This window comes from Syngnathoides biaculeatus, chromosome 4, assembly GCF_019802595.1.
Source record: "Syngnathoides biaculeatus isolate LvHL_M chromosome 4, ASM1980259v1, whole genome shotgun sequence".
NCBI lineage: Eukaryota > Metazoa > Chordata > Actinopteri > Syngnathiformes > Syngnathidae > Syngnathoides > Syngnathoides biaculeatus.
Window position 1 is genome coordinate 28144821 of NC_084643.1, and position 23597 is coordinate 28168417.

Sequence of the window (23597 nt, forward strand, 5' to 3'; positions counted from 1 at the left end):
TCTTTTCGAACACAGAATGATACTGGGCGGGAGCATACATTCCGCAACTTTGGGCATTTGGTATGCTAAGTAGTTCATGCTTTAGGAAGTTGTGTTCCTGTACAATATATTTGCATTTTAGTCAGAAGTCAACCAATGCAGCCCAATGGGGGCACAAACCAGTTCAATCTGTAGGCCGGTCCCAAGCCCGGATAAATGCAGAGGGTTGCGTGAGGAAGGGCATCCGGCGTAAAAACTGTGCCAAACAAATATGAGCGTTCATCTAAAGAATCCCATACCGGATCGGTCGTGGCCCGGGTTAACAACGCCCGCCCCCGGCACTGCTAACCTGCAGGGCGTCGGTGGAAATTCAGCTACTGTGGGTCGAAGACAAAGAAGAGGAGGAAACCGGATCCATCGTCAGAAGAAAAAGAGGAATGCACAGAGCCTACAACTGAGTGTAGGGACTTTGAATGTTGGGACTATGACAGGAAAAGCTCAGGAGTTGGTTGACATGATGATAAGGAGAAAGGTTGATATTCTGTGCATCCAAGAGAGCAGGTGGAAAGGTAGTAAGGCTAGAAGTTTAGGAGCAGGGTTTAAATTATTCTACCACGGAGTAGATGGGAAGAGATATGGAGTAGGGGTTATTTTAAAGCAAGAGCTGGCTAAGAATGTCTTGGAGGTGAAAAGAGTATCAGATCGAGTCATGAGACTAAAATTTGAAATTGAGGGTGTTATGTATAATGTTGGTAGCGGCTATGCCCCACAGGTAGGATGTGACCTAGAGTTGAAAGAAAAATTCTGGAAGGAACTAGATGAAGTAGTTCTGAGCATCCCAGACAGCGAGAGAGTTGTGATTGGTGCAGATTGTAATGGACATATTGGTAAAGGAAACAGGGGCGATGAAGAAGTGATGGGTAAGTACGGCATCCAGGAAAGGAACTTTGAGGGACAGATGGTGGTGGACTTTGCAAAAAGGATGGAGATGGCTGTAGTAAACACTTATTTCCAGAAGAGGGAGGAACATATAGTGACCTACAAGAGCGGAGGTAGAAGCACGCAGGTGGATTATATTTTGTCCAGACGATGTAATCTGAAGGAGGTTACTGACTGTAAAGTAGTGGTAGGGGAGAGTGTAGCTCGACAGCATAGGATGGTAGTGTGTAGGATGACTGTGGTGGTGGGTCGGAGGATTAAGAAGACAAAGGTAGAGCACAGAACCATGTGGTGGAAGCTGAGAAAGGAAGAATGTTGTGCGGCCTTTCGGAAAGAGGTAAGACAGGCTCTCGATGGACAGCAGAAGCTCCCGGAAGACTGGACAACGACAGCTAAGGTAATCAGAAAGACAGGCAGGAGAGTACTTGGTGTGTCTTTTGGTAGGAAAGGGGAGAAGGAGACTTGGTGGTGGAACCCCAAAATACAGGGAGTCATACAAGGAAAGAGATTAGCGAAGAAGAAGTGGGATACTGAGAGGACTGAGGAGAGGCGAAAGGAGTACATCGAGATGCGACGTAGGGCAAAGGTAGAGGTGGCAAAGGCAAAACAAGAGGCATATGAAGACATGTACACCAGGTTGGACACGAAAGAAGGAGAAAAGGATCTCTACAGGTTGGCCAGACAGAGGGATAGAGATGGGAAGGATGTGCAGCAGGTAAGGGTGATTAAGGATAGAGAAGGAAATGTGTTGACTGGTGCCAGTAGTGTGCTAAATAGATGGAAAGAATAGTTTGAGAAGTTGATGAATGAAGAAAATGAGAGAGAAGGAAGAGTTGAAGAGGCAAGTGTGAAGGACCAGGAAGTGGCAATGATTACTAAGGGGGAAGTTAGAAAGGCACTACAAAGGATGAAAAATGGAAAGGCAGTTGGTCCTGATGACATACCGGTGGAGGTTTGGAAGCAATTTGGAGAGATGGCTGTGGAGTTTTTGACCAACTTATTCAACAGAATACTAGCGGGCGAAAAGATGCCTGAAGAATGGAGGAAAAGTGTTCTAGTTCCCATTTTTAAGAACAAAGGGGATGTTCAGAACTGTGGGAACTATAGAGGAATAAAGTTGATGAGCTGTGGCGACCCCTAACGGGACAAGCCGAAAGGAAAAGAAGAAGAAGAAGTCAGAAGTCAACCCTTTCACATTGTCCTATTTTGAGATTTGACAGCAATAAAAATACACTGAGTGCCATTCTTTTACCCTGAAATTTCAAGGCACTTCCACAAGTGCCACATGATGTACTAATACTTAAAACATTTTAAAATGTGATTATTTTGTACAGGTTCTTTGTTTGTGGGGACTGATGCTGTTCCAAGTCAAAACTTATGGGTTATGTTCTGCACAATGTGTGGAATCAACCTGGTCTACTGCTGTCATGGAGTTCTTTATGGTGGAATCCTCTGTGGCTGCCAATTGTAACACCTCTGGGTGTGGATGGCTCCTAGAGATTTGTTTTCTTTGCCCAGGATCCTGACTGCCTTCCCATGTCTCTGCGCTAGTTGTGTAGGTCCTGTGTTCATGCACTTGGGTTTACGTGTATGTGAGTGTTCGTATATCCACAAACAGTCAGCACCCATCCACCCACCTGAAGGTGAAAGAGTCCAATCCGTCTCAAGAAGATACGTAGCAGAGCCCAAGCTGTGTCTTGAGGTGAGCCCAACTATGTCTATCCATACATCCATTTTCTGAGCCACTTATCCTCACAAGGTTGTGGTAGTGCTTAAGCTAATTGGAGCTGTCATCAGGCAGGAGGAATGTACCCTCCCTCCTCGTTGCCAGCCAATCGGACAAGGAGAAAGACAACAGTCACACTCACAATCACACCCCAGGCCAATTTAGAGACTTCAATTAATGCATGTTTTTGGGATGTGGGAGGAAACCGGAGTGCCCGGAGGAAACCCACGCAGGCACGGGGAGAACATGCAAACTCCACACAGGCAGGGCCGGGATTTAAACCCCGGTCTTCAGAACTGTGAGGCCAACGCTTAACAACTGCCCCACTACGCCGCCATCTTTGTTAATATTACACACACCAACTCAGGCTCTTTCCCTGCCACAGAGGTGACGTTCCAAGTCCGTAGACTCAGCTTCAGTTGCTGAGGATTGGACCACCGAGGTTCAGGCTTTTGGGTGCCACCCAGCTCACACTGCACCCAACTCTGTTGGGCCCTCCCACATGGCGTGATCCCGCGGGAAGTGCAACCCACATTGCCTCTTCGGGCTATGCCAAACAAACAAAGCCACTCATTATTTTGTTATTTGCTTTTTAAATCTAACACAGAAAAAAAAATAACAAGGAAATCTGTTAATTCTTTATTTTTGGTCATCAGAAAGTTTTCTTTTTCAATTTTTATATTTCAAGTTGTGGCTCAGATCAAAAATATAAAATGGAAAAAGAGTTTAGTGAAATATTCTTTTCATATCAAAGGCTGAAACACAAAACCTTGTATGTGGAGGATTTTCTCTGGTTTTCACCCTGACGTATAGAACGTTGCAAAAAACCAACAGGTTTCTGTTTATACAATTTTCTGATTGGCAGATTTCATGTTGACGAAAAGCATTTTGCACAAAAAACACATTTTTTTTTTAGAGGTTTTAGGTTGTTAAACTTCGGCCATCGATTTTTATCAGCATTGGCCATCGATTTCTAATTGACCATTGCAAAAAAAAGTAATCTGACAATAATTCATTTTTGTATGTTGGATTAGCAAACAAACACGCCACTTTTCAGATTGGAAGCAAAAAAATGCAACATGGCTTCTATGGCGTGGAGCTGGATATGTGTTTTGTGGAACACCGTTGAGCAATTAGCTATTGTGTATCTCTCCTGTTATATCAAGCACAAACAAAGATTGGTCGACTTGTTCAAACATGTGACTGATTTTTTGTGTGTGTTTATTTGGTTGTTTTAGGTACAGTTTATTGTGTTTGATTGTCTCAACTACACGGAAACCCAGGGGACATTTTTGCCGGATTCTTCTTTTTTTTTTTTTTTTTTTCCGTTTATTTTTTTGGAGCGATCCCGTTAGCTATAGCTGTGACTGCTGGCTCAGGAGCATCCTTTGTCTCATCACACAAGCTGCCAAACATTATTGGACACTGCGGGAATCGACACACCATCTCACCTGTCATGCCACTGACATTTGCGGTGTAAACACAAGGTGTAAAAATGTGCACAGGCGGCACTATTCGTCTAGCAACGGCCTTGTTTGTGTGAACGCGACCGAATGGGAATGTTTGAGTCTATGGGGGACTATAGGTGGAGGCCATCTTTCATCCCTTGCTTGCCATTTGGTATTCTACATGATATGATGATCCAGGCCCAATTAACGGATGATGCTGTGTGAAAAATGTGATGACAGGGCAAGCGGAAGACAAGAGCGTCTGATGTGACATCTGAGAGGGAGAAGACGACGAGTGAGGGAAAGAAAGAAGGGCTGAGGAGCGGAGGGGACGCTGGCTGAAAAGAAGGGAGGAGGAGTGATGTCACTAAAGGAAATGAAGATGGGCCAAGAAGGAGGGAGAATGACAGTGAGAATGAATGTTAAGTAGAAAGCGACAGGGAGAATAATATAGTTCGGAAAAGGAGAGGGGAAATGAAGAGGCACATGAAGATGAATGGAGAGAAGAGCATGCAGGAAAAATTATGCGCCTTTCTCATATGAAACAATTTCTCAAACCTACTTTGGATCTACTGAGATTGGATCGCGTCATGCTTTTTCTCCCACGTTCCCCAAAAAACACGAAGCAAATACAAGAAATGCAATGAAATACATATCTATATATATATGCATGTGATTGGCAACACGAGAAGAAAATATTCAGATGGTGTTGCTCATATTGCGCACACAGGTACATTTGATTTACAAGGCACAGGATTTATTGTGCACAAGCAGGCTGGGAAATATTTTATGAGTTTTCCCCCCCAGATAAACTCCAAACTGTCGGGCATGTCAAGTTGATGGGGATACTTTGATCAACCTGCCGCCTTTTATCAGGGCGCATGCTCTTGCCATCAGCAAACAGGACCCAATTATGTCAGGCCCGTTGTTCTTTAAAAATCAAGGAAACATTTCTGGTCTTGAAAAGGGCTTTATTTAGCCGTCAAAAGACACAACAGTCAGTTTCAATTAATTGCTTAATAAACATATCAGCAGAAATAATGTACACCAGGTCTCATCAGCTCAGGATCGTTATAGGCTTTGCAATTCTTGTAAGAGGCTCACAATGATAGCAAAAGCATTGATAGCTTCTCTTTTAGTGGTTTAGCAGGAGGGACACACCTAAAAGAGAAAATAAAGAAAAATATTACAAGATGAAATTACTTACAGTAACACTGCACACACAATTGAAGACTCCAGAATTAAGAAACTGAGTGTGAGACCGCATGGATGGAAAATATTTTAGAAACTTCAGTCCAGCCAGCAGGGTAAAAAAAAAAAAAATCTTAAATTTCATTCATTATGAAGTTGTTGTAATCAAATTTCTGTTTGTGCTCCACGGTTCCAAAATACAGTTTTAAAATGTCTGTATTTTGGCTGTTTGGATCGTCATAGAGGTGCCACAGTGGAGCAGCTGGAAAGGGTTGGCCTCACAGTTCTCGGGGGTTCAATCCCGGATCCGCCTGTGTGGAGTTTGCATGTTCTTCCCATGCCTGCGTGGATTTTCTCCGGGCACTCCGGTTTCCTCCCACATCCCCAAAAACATGCAACATGAATTGGATACTTGAAATTGCCCCTAGGTGTGATTGTGAGTGCGACTGTGCCGTGTGATTGGTGGGCAACCAATTCAGGGTGTACCCAGCCTCCTGCCCATTGACAGCTGGGATAGGCTCGACCCTTGTGAGGATAAGTGGCTAAGAAAATGGATGGATGGATTAGATTGTCATAGAGTGAATCTCTTACAGTACATGGACCCAAGATAATTACAAATTTCCTTTTAAAAAAAAACACCTTGGTTTTATCATGCAAGTGTCCTAGAAAAGGCCCCTCTGAGAGCTAATTCTGTTTGGCCCACTTTTGTATCTCCTTTGTCCATATATGGCTATGATTTCCCCCTCTCCTCTGATTGGTTGCATCCATGTGGAAGCCCTAAGAAACGCGTTTGTGATGTCGACAGTGGAGAAGGGGAAGGAGATCTTCACTAGTGACGTGGAAAAGATAGAGAAATTCTAATGACCTGATTTCAGGCCTCTCGGCAAAAAACATTTGCAACTCAGGTTTGTTGAGGCACCACCGAGACCATAATACATCCCAATTACTAGAAATTATGGGTTTGGAAAAATATATCTTTAACTCTTAGCCAAAAGGCATTTGAGGTCTGAAGAAATTCAGTTCTAGAAATGTAAAAGTTACTCTTGAATATTACATTTCTACAAAAATAAGTTCACAACAGCAAAAAACCTTCAGAATTAAACTTGGGTACATTTTGGATTAACGGAAATTCATGGCAATCAACAATAATACAAGGTAATCTAAAGAAATGAATGTCAAAAGACTTGAAATTAATTTGCTTAGTCCATAAAAATACAATGGGTCCCATATTTGTTACCTGTACTTGTACAGAAGTCAGGACACGCTGGATTGTATCACTGCTGGTAACATACACGTGGAGTAAAGTTCCATCCATCCATTTTCTGTACCGCTTATCCTCACTTAGGTCACACGCGTGCCAGAGCCTATCCTAGCTACCTACTGGAAAGTTCTAACTGCAGCAAATATTAAGTGGGAAAAAACGGTTTAACAAGAGAGCAAATATTCATCCTACTGTCTATTCTCTATTTCGCCTATCCTCACTGGTATCACGGGGGAGCTGGAGCTTATTCCATTTGAGTTTGGGCCAGAGGCATCATAGTGCACACAGGACTGGTCGCCACCCAATTGCATTACACATCTCAACAATCATTCACACACATTCATAAGTGAGGGCCGTTTAGAATCTTCAATGATCTTAAGGCCTGCTGCACACTGCACAATGCAGTCGAACCCAGTTGGACTGTACTATTGCATAAAAATAAGAGTTTCTGACGCAATCCCGCACATTGAGCAAATCACTATATAGACACCATGAAGAGTGAGGTTGTCTGGGCTTTTGATACGGCACATAATTTTTATTTATTAAACCGTAAAAAGGTGGCTTAATAGATAGCGAAGACACTGAGAAGAGTGGATGAGGGTGAGAATAAACGCAATAGTGTGAATTGGCAAAAGGAGAAATTTAAGAAATCATAGATAAATAAAAAACAGATGCAATGATTGTATATAGGATCCTTCATCAACTTTTTAAAAGATGATATTGGGATGAATGAGATGTTCTTTATTTGTTGCAGTGTTCCACTTGTTTGGGCAGAAAATTGAAAATTGACCCTAAGGAGTGCATAATTTCAGAACAAAATGGTGGAAAAACAAAAAACTGAAATGGGGAGTGGAGGTGGTGGTATGCATGGTGAGCAGAAAGTGGCAACAGGGTATGGTCTTGCCAATGAATCTTTTTATAGATATACAGTTCATGGACCAGTAACAAAAATGTAGCCCAAAAGTAGAGTTTAATTACTTTTCATGCTTGTATACTTTGGAAATCAAAACATTGATTCATATATAGATATATAGCATGATACTGTTGCTATAAATTCCCCAACCAGTCATCTTAGCCCCAACTTATTTTCCTCAGAAAGTTTTCAAACGTCTCAGCCTCATCCCTTTTCAACCCCGCCCGGGACTCATTCTTCACCCCTGGTCAGAATTGTCAACTTTGACTACAAGTGCAACGCACACATGACCTGTGTGTGTACACATTTTGTTTTGAGAGGAAGCGCCAGTCGAGTTACCTAACAGCGCGGTGAAAGATCCTTCAATGAAAGGACTTCATGAGCTGTGAGGTCTCAGTGAACTTGAAGGAAACAAAAACCTCAACAATAGTGGTGGACATCAACCCCCCCTCCCCCAACCCCCACCACCTCATATCGCACTGCACCTTTCTCCCTTTCTTCCTGCTGCACTTCTCACATGTATTGTCTTACACGATCTACTTTAGAACCTGATAAGACGACCAATGACTTTTTTCTATTTTTTAGGGGGTGGGGACGGAAGCTGAGGACACATGGCTTGGGAGTGTCTCAGGTTTACACCTGCTTATTATTCTCTCGAAGAGGAAACAAGTAGTTTGGGGGTTTATGTTTATATCACGATGCTCTAGATTTATATAAAAAAAGTTCCTGTGGTGCACAGATGGCAATGTTAACACTATTCCTACTCAAAAGGCTTATATATGTAATACGTATTGGGCTAGTAGTACGACTTAGAGTTAACACAACTTCTGAATGTAATGCAACTAAATGCACCTCAATTTTAAGATATATTCCATGAAATTGTATTAATTCATTCCCAATTTCTTGTGCTCTCTTCATTTCATAGTGTGTCCCTTATCCACACTGATTCCGGTATGTTTATGTGGTTTTTAGAATATAACATTACAGCCTCCATGTCCTACCATGTTAATCTACTCTGATCAGAATTTTACACTTAGACTCTATTAGCAATTGGACTGCTTCTTGAACCAATCAGATTTGAAACTGGCTTTTTTTTGGGGGTCCTCTAACCGGTTGGTCAGATCCCAGAACCCCTAACCCAGCATACTTCAGGTGAAGGGGAGAGTACACCCTGAACTGGTTATGGGGCGTGTGATGAATGTGTGTAGGTCAAATTCAACAAAATAAATGTACTGATCAACGAAGAATTACACTTTATAGGGTGAGAGGAAAGTAAGACAACTCACAAATATCACGGTCACGGTAAGTCCAAGCCAGGGATGCACAAGTTATGAATTATAGTATTCCCGCTTCAAAATATAAAAATTACTGAATTATGTGTGTATTTTAACCAAATGGATATATACAACTTGCAATTACTATGAAAATAGTAGCTCTTTTCCTTGCACTAATCATATCTAATAACAGTCGTAGGTTGTGTGTCAAGTTATGAACTATGCTGCTTTAAAACATTTTTTCTGTAACATACAGGACCTTTTCATCACCAGACAGCAACAAGGACAAATATTACAATAGTACTGTGGTCTATTTCAGTTTTTTTGGAGAAGCCTTATCAAATTGATTGTTTCACCTAGCCTCTGACCTCCAACTGGACTAGCTGCACCGCCAACTCTTCCTCAATCTCCCTCGCGACACCTGACATCCCCCCACCCCGACCCACAACCCAAAGGACAGTATGCCACTGCCTTTCTTTGAAACAATGGCGCTCTTGCCCAGTATGACTGTAGCAAGTATACGGCAGCTGAGGACACTGGAGAAAATCAGTAAAAATGACTTTCTCAGTTATATCTCCAAGGTGTGCTTCGCTGCAAACAGCAGATGCAAAACACTGCACATCACTTTCATTTATCGTCTTTTGAACCGTTCCTAACAGGTTAATTTCAAGTGTTAAGCCTGATTTATCTTGCCACGCATGATCTTGAATCATTGAAAGTCCCTCCTTCGCACATGTAAGTCGAGAACTGCTCTCGTTTTTTCAGGAATTCAGTCTGCACAAAAGTGTTGCGACCAGGCTTTCTTCTTCGGAAAATGCCTCCGATGCTTAGCTGACAGTACAGAACAGTTCAGGGTTGGCAGGCGGTCCCTCAGCTATCGACAGCCAAACTCTGCCCATCTCCAAAAGATGAAGGCTAGTGAATTCAGACAAGTCAAGTGTGAGACCCCGCGTGCTCTGAGGACCTCGAGGGCCCTCACTGCCTGCCCGTCTCCCCTGCCTGGCCAGTCCGTCTGTCCGCCTGCCTGGCTTTCTGCCAGTCTGTCTCGGTATCACTCTCTGCAGGCACGTCACTTCAATGCCGCATACATTGATAGATGTGATGTCTGTCCAGTGTGTGTTCAATACCATAATGAAGATTCTGTAGATTGTGATCTCGATCGCGGTTATCTGAAAACTGTGAATTGAGGGAATTGGACTTGTAGGTGATCTTTCATCCGAGGTCAACAATATGGTGCTTTTATACTTTCTCTGCGTGGTTTGTGAGATGACCATCATGCCGATACCGACTGATTATTGGTATGCATGTGGCGGCAAACCCACCAAGGCCTAAATAGGAAGATTACACATCCAAAAATACGTAGAACTGAAGAAGCCTCCTGAATGAAAGAGGAAACATCTTCAACAAACAACAACAAAGGAGAAGTCCAGTTACCTCAATTCAGCCTTCGCATCTTAAATAACATCAATAACTCATAAAGCAGTTGTTATTTTTTTCAGTGTCCATCTTTTTTTTTTTCCATCCATGATATCGTATGGTATGACATGACATGATATGGATAGAAATACCCTGTAATTCCAGCACTCAAAGGCATGGGGTCTTTTGATCTCCATTTTGCTGGATTGTTTCTTCGTTCCCAGAAACTACACAACCTGCAACATTTTTGAACACCTATTCATTACATCTTGGCACAAATATAGATTATGAAAATTCAATTGGATTGAGCTCAGTGTCCTGGAGAGGGCATTCAAAAATTTAAATATTCTTCTTCTGGTCAGACATTATTTTGTTGCTTTGGATGTATGTTCGGGTTATGGTTTTGCTGAGAGTTGACTAGTATTTGGAACTGTGTACGAGTCACTCCATACTGACTACATTATGATTATAAAAGACAGTTTAGCATAAAATCAACATTAAGCATCATTAGAGGAGCACCAGATCAACGGTGAAACATGGTGGGTGCACCATCAGCAACACTGAGCTTATTTTTATTCGGCTAGTTTAGAAGCTTAAGTGAAGGTAAGAGAATTTATGTAAAAATACTTTTTTCGACCGTGAAAAAAAAAAAATACCCTTGAATAATAGTCAACCGACATAAAGAAGGACTCACGCGAATTGTCAGCCTCCTGAAAATACAATTGCCTTACAGGAAGATGACACATTTCTTCACAACACCATTCACTTTCTACCTTTGTCAGTTCCTCTCAACCTCAGGGAGACATTTTTCATCTGTCAGTATGGCTGGAAACATACATGTTAAAAAAATAAATATAAAACAACAATGGTCTTGTCGGCGCAGATGAGACTCCAGTTTCTGTACGCTTGAAGCAGTGCATTATGTACTAAGTGTCTCGTACCCCCACCCCCTCCTGCCCCTCCATAGTAAATAATGGATGCTCCTTTTCCTTCTTTCACATCAGGGACTAGTCATGGTTTACCTGTATAAATGCCCTTTTTGCGTCTTTGGAGGAATGGATAGCACAAAAGGATGTGGGTCAGAAAATTTCATTAGCACAGTATGTTTCCTTCAATTAGCAGTTTGACACGTGCAATGTCACTCAAAATGTATTACGTGTGCATTCATGGTGAATTCTAAAAAGGAAGTAAAAGGAACGCAGAGCCTGGTGATCCATAGTGGGGGGTGTGAAATATAGCCCACATAAAAAAGAGGGCAGAAACAGGAATGCGCGAAAGGAGAAAGTCACCTTTGCGATCTGCTGAATATCCTTGACATGTCAGCCTGAAGACTGGCGTCACGGCAGCATTTCTGTCCGGGTCACCCTCCGGGAGGTCTTCAATGGACCTAAACAATGCAGGAAAGACATCAGGTTTGCAGCAAATAATACAAATACGCGTCAAAGCGTCTGCCGGCTGGTTAATCACTGCTGAACACGTCGCAACAGAAAATGACGAGTTTTCCTCATCGAGTTGAGTCAAAACTCCAAGTTGGATGTAAGTAAGTCTCTTTGGTCTCCCTCCCCCATTCACGCTGAGGTTACACCAAAAGAGTTTCAGCTATTGTGAATTATTTACTTGATTCACCATCTGGCCCTTTCACCTATCAGCAAATGCACAGGGTTGTCAGGGTTAAAAATATACCCCCATAGGATCTGCATGCGTGTGTGTGTGTGTGTGTGTTGTGTGTGTGTGTGTGTGTGAGAGAGAGAGAGAGAGAGAGAGAGAGAGAGAGAGAGAGAGAGAGACAAGGGATAGAGGGCGCATTTAAGGATTGAAAAAATTATACTGTCTAACCTATGACACTAAAAGGAGTGTCCCTTCTCTCTTTCTGTCTCACATAGGAACTCATCAGAGGACTGTAATGTGAAGAATCTGGGCTGTCCCTGATGGGTTTATTAGAATTTAATGTGTGAATGTTTGTGACAGTGTGTTGACAGTTATTCTTGACCTGTGTATCATGACATCAATGTGTGTGAGGGTGCAAAATAGTACATTTTCTACCATGCTGAATGGGCACAATGCGGGCATTTAGATGTTGGGTCAATATCATTATAAAATGACTTTACGTGTGTGCATGTGTGTGTGTGTGCGCGCGTGTGCGTGTGTTTGTGTGGGAACGGGGGGCATTTAGATGACCATTTTGTGTCTGACTGCATTTGCTGTCCAAAAAAGATGATGGGGTGTCTGCCCCTCTAAGAAACCCTCTGATGTTTTTAGTGACATAATAAGCAGCATTTTGTCCTTCTTAAATTGAGGCTGAAACCGTGAGTAGCTAGCTACAGAATAAATGTATACACGTGTTTGTAATTTTCATGATATTATGTGTGTAGCTGGATTTTGTCGATCTTAACTTATGTGTAGTCTGTCACAGTGAAACGTATTGATATCTAAACCTTTTATAACTTTGTGAAACAGTACTCAGAAAGCTTGCTAACTGAATCATGTTGCTGAGTGAAAGTCCACCATGTGTTCATTAAATGCTAACATTATCCCTAAATGTTTTGACCCAGATGTGCTAAAAAGTCATCCACAATTCCGCCCTTGCTACAGTAAAAAAAAAAATTAAACTATGGTAGCTTGACCTGTGTACATTTCTAACAGCGTAACGTATACTCGGAATGGAAAATCTCAACTCTGAGAGAAATGGTGATGTCTCATAGTACAAATTTTCATTGCAAAAAGTGAATATGTTAAACGATCGAGTCAAAGGATATACTTTAGGATGTACGCTAGCCAATCTTGGGCCCATTCAGCAAATTGTTTTAGGCTGCAGCAGTTCTCAGTCAGACTGAGTGAATATTAATGTGAGTTGTGGTCCTTGATGCATCTGCACACACAAGAGCAAACAGGCACCAACTTTACTTGAACACGTTACTGTAGTATGTCCCTGGCATACACCAGTGTTGTCATGGATACCCCCAGACACATCTGCCATTCTATGAACGGAGGGATGCTGCTGAGTAGCTCAGAGGGGCTGGCGCCGATTCTACTGCTCCCCAACACCCCCGCCCACACCCCCAATCCCCAAGCTCCTATTCGCACTCATTCCCACCCCCAGTACTGAAGCCCTATTCTGCCTAAAATGCAGCTTAGGATCACAACTGTTCTGCGCTCTGCTTGAGTTGCTCAGTTTGGAATTAGATTTGAATTTGAATTTTTGGGGGGATGTTGCTGGGGAGAATGAAACAATTGAAGATGGCACAGAGAGAAAAAAGTCACAGGACAAGTGAGATTCCTTTCTAAAATAAGCCAAAATAGAACCTAAACTGTGCGTATGTGTGAGCGTGTATGCCATTGAGGAGGGGATGGTGGTGTGTTAGCCTTGGGGCTTTGGTTAAGCCCATAGTTCATCCTGAACTGATCCTTTTCATTAGCTATTATCAATAATTCAACATTGCACTTTCTTTAATGGTTTAATGTGAGCAAACCTTCATTATGGGTTCGCGAGCACACACACACACCCACACACCCACGCACGCATACACACATGTACACACATTAGCCTGAATTCAGTTTCACTAAAGGATGTGTGTACACATAAATGACCATGTTACATCATTCCAAGATTACAAATGAAGACCACAATATGCTCAATTGAGCTGTGACGGACTTTCTCGGAAAAGAACTTCAAGATTTGGTGGAGTTGTATGTGCACCAAAAGGAGACATCAATGCCTGTATTCGGAGATGGAGAAATGAAAGGGTTAAGCTTTTATGATGTGTCCCCTTCTTACCACCTCTTTGCCCACCCTTTCATATTCACCGGTATGGCAGCACACACTGGCTACGTTGCATATAAACTGTGTGAGAAATAATCCCCTTTGATTGGAAGACTAACTTCAAGTGTCAATTATTCTTATGAAAATGACAGCACAGTTTCTCACCTCTGAAATGAGTCAGAGGCACAGATGAGTGCATTTGCGCTCAAAAATCTCCATCCAAAACATATTATTTACACCAATCCCCACCTCCTACTGTTCATCTTTACGTCTTTGAGAAGAAATCTGACATAAAAAGCAGCATATCACAGTATTTGCACACACATTGTGCACATTGATGACTACAAAAGGCATAAAATAAGACCATGATGCCAAAAGAGTCACAGAAGTCCTACGTCACCGCCCCAAAAATGCAAACAATATGGCAAAAGATTCCTATCTGCTCAATGGACGTCTAATAGGAAGTTTTGTAATGTCAGGACAAGGGTGTGACGTTTAACACCTGACACTGACTCTTACCACCATTAACGCCTCTTTATACTTCTGCCCTGGACAACACCCGCATGGCATCATGTGACTCACGCATTGCCCCCTGCAGTACCTCTGCGTAGCTTGCTGGGCAAGAGTAAAAAAAAAAAAGTTACTGTTGTTGATCCCAGTTGTTGAAGTTGATGCCAAGGTAATGGAAGTTGAGTTGACTTTGATTAATCAATGACATCATTGCTACAAACCCAATTTCAATTTCATTTGAAGTTGGGATGTTGTGTTAAACATAAATAAAAACAGAAAACAATGATTTGCAACTCATATTCAACCTATATTTAATTGAATGCACTACACAAACAAGCTACTAAATGTTCAAACTGATAAAGCATCACGTTCCAAAAAAGCTGGGACAGGTGGTATAAACAGATTGAGAAAGTTGAGGAATAATCATCAAACACCAGTTTGGAACATCCCAAAGGTGAACAGGCTAATGGTGAACAGATGGGTGACTTGATTGGCTAGAGAAGGAGCTTTCCCTAATTGCTCAGTCTTTCAGAAGCAAAGATTGGGTGAGCTTCACGTGTTTGTGAACAATGGAGTGAGAAAATATTCGAACAGTTTAAGGACAATGTTCCTCATCATACAGTTGCAGGGAATTTAAGGATTTCATCTTCTACGGTCCATATCATCAAAAGATTCAGACTATCTGGAGAAATCACTGCATGTAAGAGGCAAGGCCAAAAACAAACATTGAATGCCGGTGACCTTCGATCCCTCCGCCGGTACTGCATCAAAAACCTACATCAATGTCTAAAGGATATCATCACATGGTCTCAGGGAACACTTCAGAAAACCAATGTCAGTAAATACAGTTCCGTGCTACATCTGTCAGTGAATCTGTCGGTCTACTACGCAAAGCAAAAACCATTTATCAACAACATCCGTAGATGCCGTCAGCTTCTCTGGGCCCAAGCCCATCTAAGATGAACTGATTGAAAGTGGAAAAGTGTGCTGTGATCCGACTTGCCCACATTTCAAATTGTTTTTGGAAATTGTGGACATTGTGTCCGCTGGCCCCAAGAGGAAAAGAACCTTCGGGACTGTTATGGATGCAAAGTACGAAAGCCAGCATCTGTGACATTATGGGGCTGTGTTAGTGCCAGTGACATGGGTAATGTACACATCTGTGAAGCCACCGTTAACGCTGAAAGGTACAGTACAATACAGGTTTTGGAGAAACATACTGACATCTGAGCAACGTCTCATTCACGGAAGCCAATGTTTATTTCAGCAAGACAATGCCAAACCACATCCTCCAAGTATGTTACAATAGCGTGGCTTCGTATTAAGAGACTGCAGCTACCAGACTAGCCTGCCTGCAGTCCAGATCTGTCTTCCATTACCCCAGACTGTTGAAAACCCGAAGCTGTACATCAAACAAGAATGGGTGAGAATTCCTCCTACAATGCTTCAACACTAACCATCCTCAGTTTCCAAACATTTATTGAATGTTGTTAAATGAAAATGTGATGGAACAGGGGTAAACATGATTAATGGATTGGATGAATGAGTCGTTGGGATGGGGGTCAGCTGAAGGATGAAGGGATTTGATAGCTGAGAGAAAAGCTAATTCCATATTTTGGGGCGACCTTAAATGTTCATTTTGAAATAATACAGATGAATCACCAATTATTTTTGTTTTGTTGTTGTAAGCATATAGTACAGCATATTAGCTGACTTTCATTGTCACAGGAGGGCCTTTGGTGTTTGATACTTCACAGCTGATGTGAAGATTTAAGTCTGTTTGTCAGTAAGCGTCAGCAGATGTCTTTCCAGATGACCACGCATTTAGAATGTCTGATGATAAAATTGCATAATATGCAAGCAACTGTGCTAGTAGATCTAATTTTTGAGCATTTTGACACACTTGAGGCATCCCTTCAAGTTTGCTGTATGAACTCATATCTGTTAATTTCAGTAAGGCATCTGTGTGGTCAAACCTGAAACATTTGCTTACATTATTATTCAACTTACAAGCTATAACCATCTTTGCTGATGGAAAGATGGGCACGTTGCCCATCCAACCCCCACTAAATGTTGAAGTTACAGTATATGATTGCAGGATGCTATGGATACCCGCAGATATGTGTCAACATTGCACTTAGGGTCAGTGCGAAACGCAAAAGCCGGTAAAATTTTCTGTGATGGTGCTGATCAATCAACATTTGCAGAATCTTTGTTAATCCATCCATTTTCTGTGCCGTTTAACCTGACTAGAGTCGCGGGAGTGCTGGAGCCAATCCCAGCAGTCATTGGACAGGAGGCAGGGTACACCCTGAACTGGTTGTCAGCCAACCACAGAGCACATTGAGACAAACAGCTGCACTCACAATCACACCTTGGGGCAATTTAGAGTGGCCAATTAATGTTGCATGTTTTTGGGATATGAGTGGAAACCGGAGTGCCTGGAGAAAACTCACACAGGCAGAGGGAAAACATGGAAACTCCACACAGGCGGGGCAGGTATTTGAATCCTGGTTCTCAAAAATGTTGAGGCCAAAGCTTTACAGCTGCGACACCGTACCACCATCTTTGCTCATATTAATTATAATTATGTCAACAATCACTTTTATATTCCACTGTGCTCTTCTTCAAGGTCTTTCTTATATGTTGATGCTCTTATGTAGCTAATAAGATGACAAAAAAGACCAGAAACCCCACTCAGTATGATGCCGTACCACACCGGGAAGAAACATACAAGTCAAAGAATACGTTGAATGAAATTAAATTGTGCAGGTCTACCTTGTAATGTGAGAGTGTACTTTGTATCAACTAATGACCTTCCGACAGCACGAGCCCAAAAGCACACATTAGTGTCCACGTTAAGCATGCGATTGAGTGGAGGCTCCTCTTTTAAGAAAGTAAATATTCAAAGTGAATCGTAATTAAATAACTGAAGGAGGAAAGTGAGAAAAACACGAGAAAATAGAATTAGGTCTCTACAAATAGAGATGGTTGTCTGCCCTTCTTAGCTGACGCGGTGGTTTAAAAAACATTTCAGGCCCAAAACAGGATCAAACAACCGGCTGGAGAGTTCTGTTTCACTACAACAATGGCTTACATTCACTCTCATTCTCTCCACACAAGCTTTACCTCAAAAGGTGTGCAGCGGGAGGGAGAAAGTCTGATTCAGAGGGTGTGTGAATGTGGGTAAGAAGGGGCGTAGGGTGATATTTTAGACGATAATGGTGTTGGGGAGATTAGATGGTATCAGTCTGCCATGTTTGTCTTCAGCTCCTGGCTTGCATGGCTTGAACGGGTTCATGGTGAACGACCTGGGCATGAACAAAAACAACTTTGATCTATGACTTTACTTTCAATACAGATTTGTGTGGAAATAGCAAAAGATGCTGCTGCCTAGCCAAGATGCCAATAGCCAAAATTAAATGAGGATCGTGACACTGGTTAACAATTCCTGGACAAAAGACGATGGCATTAGAGCAATCTTTTTTCTGTTCTCCCCCCAAACCTCAACATTCTCAAGAAAAAAAAAAGTCCAATAATATAATGTATAGCCATTCATCTAACTATCCAGCCATTTTCCATACTGCTTACTTATCCTGTCCACGGTAGCAGAAAGCCTACTTTGGGTGAAGAGTTGTTGGCATCAAATGAAGTGTCTGGTTGATTGATGTGAAAACACTCAGTTTGGAGAGTAAAGTGACTATTGGCTCTCGTCTTGTCGTCTTGTTATTCACCACATCTCCCAATATTGTCTTACTACACCTATGATTAGTCAATCACAGAGCACATGATGAGAAAGACCACCCTTCAGACTCACAGTCACACCGCCGCTGAATAGGAATTGAAGCTACGCTGTCTGCATGGAAGTCAGAGAAATGAAGCTTCATAATTTCAGCCACCACTATAAATTATTACTATCATTAACTATTGTTGTAAAACACAACATATCTATACTTTATAACTGTAGGTTCTGGCTCATCAGCAGCTTACACTCGCTCGCTTAATATCTGGAAATTCTGTGTTGCTGTTCATCTGAGTAGAGAGGGTGGGTACCAAATAAGAAGTGGGCAGGCAAATTTGAAAGAAAAAATTACATCACAATGTCAGCGGTTTTAAAGCCACCTGTTTTAAAATCCTTTTGGCATATATCAAATTTGCATTTAATCGACAAACCACTTGGGTGTCAAACTTAAACCATGTCACAGACTCATTTTGACCATAAAACAAATTCTGCACCAGTGATTAAAAATAAGTACAACTGTGTACTCCCCTCTCATTTACATTTACTTTAAAATAAAGTGCTGAACTTTAGAAAACTAAAGTTTGCGTTTCCCCTTTCTCTTTGACACAAAGTCTCAAACCATCTTACATACTGTAGTTTTATATTTAAAAAATCTTAACTGAACTGTTTTTGAGGTTATAATTGTTCAAAACCTTTTTTTTTTTTGTATTGCTAATGGCATTTCACATATTTTGTGCACTTTTAAAAAGAGCTTCCCACTTAACACTCTTTGTGCATCTCCATTAAACAGCTACGATTTAGGCATTTTGTGACATATTAATACAATAGGTTCATGGCTGTACATTTATGAGTGGTAGTACAAGCATTTGAGGTTTTCAGTTTGTTCATACTAAAATGAAGAAACCTTGAGAGAGAAAAATATTTCCTTCATCTCTCACAAAAACCCTCCTCTCTTTGGGTACATGATGATGATCCATTTTACTCTTATTGCGCTCAAGCCACATTTGTGACATTTTTCAGCAACTTTAGAAGAAGAAGCTATCTCCAGCATAGAAGAAGATGGTACCTGTTACAGTAGGCATCCAGGAGGATTTTTTTTCACCAGAAAAAAAATCATTCTTTAGGACAGTATGGGGGCTCATAAAACACATTTTGTATAAAACAGTCATCAAGACATAAAACTCAATTCCAGTTGTGATCCCTGGAGCTACAATGAAGTTTTTGCAGCCACTGGACATGCGTGAATCGTGCTTTTAAAGAGGCACTCCCAGGTGAGTGGGAGGGTTGGAGAAGCAGCTGCGAGTAAACTTTCACAAAAACTGGCTGCATCCGAAGATCATCCTTTTCTGATGTTCACCATTGGATCTTAAAAGTGTGGAGCCAGGTGAAAGAATCTCCCATCACCAACAGATTTTGAAAGGCTGCACCGCTACATGAAGAGAACCCAACTTCACCACACCACACAACTTCAGTGGAAACTCTGTCTCGAGAGTATAATGACATTGACAGAAACAGAGAGATGAAATGGTGTGACGGAGCCCTTCTGGGGCTCTTGAACTCCGATTCTGAAGACGACGACTTTAGTTGTTTCAGTGAACAGGAGGATGAATACAAACAATGACTTTTCTGTTGTTCGAAGCGTTTTACTTTCGTGTTACAGTCGCGTTACAGGTAAATAAACATTTGCAAATTCCGTGTGAATATCTGATTTTGCAAAGTACATATAGGTTCGTGGCATATAATCTGGTGCGGCTAATGTATGAAAAACTCCAGAGCAGACACAGTTTACAATCCAGAGCGTTCTGTAGTCCGGAAAATACCGTCTATGGAGTTGCTCGGTTAGCTTGTCAATACAAGGAGGAAATCTCCCTCAAGGAGGAAATCTCCCTCAAGGAGGAAATCTCCCTTCCCACCAATGGGTGGATGTAAGTCCATGAAAAAAATATCGACAAAAGAGCTGACTGCAGTCCAAATAAAAGAAGCAAATAAAATGGCATTGAACACTCTAAATATTCCTTTTCACAAAAAAGTGCAATCGGAACACTTGCTTTCCGTCTGTCTGGCACGTCTGTTCATCTGTCAACTCCCTTTTTCTTCCTCTCACCATCTCGGTCAGTCTGTCTCTCTCTCTCTCGCTCCCTCTAAAAACACTGATTAACTGTATTTTGACTGCAAAATACTAAAAAACAGGTTTTTTTTTTTTGTGTTGTGCTGGACCATTGAGAGAAAAAACAGCTATGTTAGGGGAAAGCGATCTCGGCTCTTCTCTGGGTATGGCTGGGTTCTCCTGGGAAACACAGAGCTCATACAATGGATAGAGGAGGCCTTTTGTTAGGTCTCTGGGAGCTGCAGGGCTTTCTCTGGATCAAACGTGTGTGTGTGTGTGTATACATGTGTGCACGTGCACACTCAGACTTCTGCATTTCATCCACATTCACATACTAGCAGCTGGCAGGAAAAGGCTGTGCACAAACGCATACACACACGCATGCACACCTTTGCCCACATTCGTATGCTTGTGATACAGAATTTCATCTCCCTAAACTCAGTGAAACAAAGTAAACTTCTTCAATCTTCTGCAGGAAAGTAGTGAAGGCGTGAAAATACGAATTTGAATTTGGTAAAAAGATGAGAAAAAGATGACAGTGGTGATGTCATGCACTTTTGGACTTATGCTATCTCTGATAAAAGTGTGAAGCTTTATTTTAGTTTTATGTTTTTCTCATTTAACCAGGAAGTGGATTCCGAGCTAACAAACAGATAAACAAGCAAAGCTAAGTAAAAAAGTCTGAGTAAAAAGTCATTTTTCTTTTTAGCAATATTAATATTAATGTTTATATTTTGATGTTTATGGCTGGTGGCATGGTGGGTGACTGGTTAGCACATCTATCTTACAGTTCCTCGGACCGGGATCCAGTTTCCTCCCACATCCCAAAAACATGCAGCGTAGGTTAATTGAAGACTCTAAATTAACCGTAAGTGTGAATCTTTTTTTATTCATATATGTCCTGCGATTTGTTGGTGACCAGTTTAGGGTGTAAAGTACATCTCTCTCAGAAATAGCTGTGATAAACTCCATACCCCCACCACCATAGTAAGGATAAGCGCAATGAAATAATGTATGAATAATAGTTCTGCTTTGGTGGAGGAGGTCTACACTATACCTAGTGGCCATCCTAGTTATGTGTAACTAAAACGAAATTGCTAAACAATTATACATCTTGTGCTGGCCAACGACTCTCAGAGATTGATTTAAGTCACTCTGGTTGGTGCTGCTCATCTAGTCTTCTGGTGGCTCTTGCCTACGTTGTTGCACTCAAGAATATTCTATGAGGGCCAGAACTGAACTCCCCTTAATCAAAAGTATGGTTGGGAACCGAAAATGAATCCGTTTGGGGGCCAACTGATGTGCTGGGTATTGAGCAAAGTGCTTTCAGCTATTTTATTAAAATTAAAACATGCTCAAAATGTTCGTTGCTACAAGTCAAGGTCAGCTGTGCTCTCATTTGTTAATGTGTATCTCAGTATTAGGAAAAACACTGTAAGTTGGAGTCTTGTTTAGGGAAACCTATATTAAAGTGAGTAGAAATCGTGGGAAATCTTATTGAAAAGAACTCCTCAACTTCACCAGGACTCCCCCTTTTCCAGTCCCACAGTTTTCCACACACACACTCTCTCTTCGGTCTTCTGTCTCCACAGCCTTCCTTCACTCTTCCTCACTACCCACACCCCACCCACCCAAGTACCCCCTCTCTTTCTAAGTCTCTGCCTTGCTTTCAACTCCAATTTTAGCCACAATGAAGTTGTTCTGCCTGACAGTTTGGCCAGTAGGACTAAGTGTTGCTCAAGCCTGCTGTGTGGCCCAGGAATGGGCCAATCCTACCCCCTGCTTTGCGAGCTCAGTTACCAAGTGTTTCACTGGTGAGACATGGAAGCCAGGCGTCCCCCACGCTCCCACCCTGACCCAAACAATTAGCCTCAAACCACAATCAGGCTTGCTTCCATACAAAAAACATGTGCTCTTTATTTAATATTTTATGTTCATGTCAGGGGGCACAGTGACTGGTTAGCACATCTGTCTCACAGTTCTGAGGACCCTGCTTCAAAACTGGCCTTGTCTGTGTGGAGTTCGCATGTTCTCCCAGTGCCTGCATGTTTTTTTTCTGGGTACTCCAGGTTCCTCCCACATTCCAAAAACATGCATGGTAGGTTAATTGAAGACTCTAAATTGCATGTAAGTACGAATGTGAGTGCGAAGTGTTTGTTGTTTAATAGTGCCTTGCGATTGTCTGTCAACCAGTCCAGGGTGTACCCCGGCCAGCCCAGGAGTCAGCTGGGATGGGCTCCAGCCTGCTCGCAACACCAGTAAGAAGAATCGGTATGCAATAATAAATGAATGAAATTTTTTCGGCAATGTTATTGCCCAGTGATTTTATAAACTGTATCTTTGCCATAGTCAGGTTTGTGTCATTTACTCACTGACTTCACCTCTTCTAGGACATGTCAGAAATGATTCTGATTCTGGGGTCATCCAGCGAGACAAAGCCTGGAGCCCTCTCTCTTGTGTCCCAACTAGTCAGCATCAACAACCTCTACTCTCTGTCACTATACCCTCTGCTTCCCTTCTGGATTTTTCTCTTTGTGTTCCGATGTGTTGTTGAAACAGAAAAAGATGGAGTAATCCACAATATAAATATTTCCATCCACACAAATGCGGAGACTAACAAATGAGCCAATACAGGAGAAAGTGGCTTGGGGTGGCCCTGACAGGTGGACCATATGTCCAGGCGTTGAATATCAGTTGTCTCACCCCCAGCGCACTGCCGGACCACCATAACTTGGTTTGTCTTCAGCACAAAGTTTGGTCCAAGCTTGGCTGCCTTCATTAGGAAGCTATTCTCTGCAGTCAATGAACCTCAACAGACCTCCAACAAAGGAGCTAATCACACACCTACTGCTGCTACTCCCTCTTTAGCCTCTCCCCCTCCTTCCTGCTCTGCTTCACCTTTACTGTGGTTCTCACATACATAACACTCTCCTATTAATAGGCAATCTAACTCTTCTCTAAGTAGAGAGCAAAATAAGCACTCATTCAATGCCAACAATAGTCCTGTCAATTAAAAAGTGTTAACAGTGCAGCAGAATCTGTAACGAATGAACCAAGTACAATTATAGATTTAAAAGAGCAACATAATAGCAACCTCACAAACAAACGATAAAATAGTGGTTCTATAGAATGGTACCACCTGCAGCTGTTTGTGTATGTTAGTGGGAAGTCTCACCTGACAGACTGTAAACTGTTGCAGAGAAGCGTGAGAGTGGGATGCGGTGCATTCAATACCCACCGACCTATGATGTGTTGTGCCTGCCACAGCTAGTGGGTGCATTTGAGAGCAAAGGATGGAGTGCCTTGACAATGCAGAGCCCCAGGCAGACGA

General features: G+C 42.0%; 1 long non-coding RNA gene across 1 annotated transcript in view; it reads right to left on the bottom strand.

Annotated features, from left to right (window-relative positions):
- Positions 1-5147: 5147 nt before the first annotated feature.
- The window catches only part of LOC133498844 (uncharacterized), a 28081-nt gene continuing 9631 nt past the window's right edge, over positions 5148-23597 (bottom strand). The window contains exons 2-3 of the long non-coding RNA XR_009794479.1: positions 11437-11534; positions 5148-5253 (exon numbers count right to left, since the gene is read on the bottom strand). This is a non-coding gene — a long non-coding RNA (uncharacterized LOC133498844). The remainder of the gene's footprint in view (positions 5254-11436; positions 11535-23597) is intronic.